The sequence below is a fragment of the Penaeus monodon genome, chromosome 20 (assembly GCF_015228065.2).
Source record: "Penaeus monodon isolate SGIC_2016 chromosome 20, NSTDA_Pmon_1, whole genome shotgun sequence".
NCBI lineage: Eukaryota > Metazoa > Arthropoda > Malacostraca > Decapoda > Penaeidae > Penaeus > Penaeus monodon.
Window position 1 is genome coordinate 46,172,418 of NC_051405.1, and position 821 is coordinate 46,173,238.

Consider the following 821-nt stretch of genomic DNA (forward strand, 5'->3'; position numbering starts at 1 on the left):
GTCCTTTTAATTATATTTTTTGGCACAATAGCTATATTTTCATCTATGAGTACAACAAATGGCATATGTTTAGCTGCCGTTCATGATTTGTGCTGACTTTTGACTTAATTGCTGCTGCTCTTAGAATATACAATTCCTGTGAATATTCAAGTCAAGGAAAATTCTCAAATGGACTTGGCAGATAACCCAACTTTTACCTGCCTCCCTCTTCTTGTGATCATTCAAGACCATTTAATAGTTTGTTTGGAAAATGAAAGAAAAAAAATTGGAAGTATTTTATATCAAAAGGTCCAGTATTCATGTTAACATAACAAGCTTTTGTGTATAAATGGCCTTGGGAGATATTACCCCTTTTTACATAGTATTTTAGGCCATTAACTTAATTATCTTAAAAGTGAACAACTGAATGTCCATGTTTAAAAGGTTTTGTAATGTGAGAATAACTGTGCCTATAAAGGCTCAATTTTGACACATGGGCATATATAACCAAAACAGAATTTGTTTATAAACGACATGTTTTCATGAAACTGTCCACTTTAAAGTTAATACGAGAAATAAAAACAAGAAATGCATAATATTTGTGGCCTCATTCAGTATCCCAATTCAGCTTTCATTTAGTGTACTGGGAATTCACACAAGAAAAATTGCAGTCTGAACCAAAAACCTTTTATTACGGGTAATTGTAACAAATAGGAATTTTGCTGAAGGCACATTTCCAATCCTCTTCATTATGTCCTAGAGATTTAGCCTAAATATTCTGACCATTCACACCCAAAGCTCTGTAAACAAATGACTTTATTTCTATAATTTCTGTTATCTTC

At 32.2% G+C, this 821-nt stretch overlaps 1 protein-coding gene across 1 annotated transcript in view; it reads right to left on the minus strand.

Annotated features, from left to right (window-relative positions):
• Nucleotides 1–263: 263 nt before the first annotated feature.
• The window catches only part of LOC119585879 (signal recognition particle subunit SRP68-like), a gene marked incomplete in the record, with an annotated part of 16,756 nt that continues 16,198 nt past the window's right edge, over nt 264–821 (minus strand). Inside the window, 1 exon segment of the mRNA XM_037934610.1 lies at nt 264–821.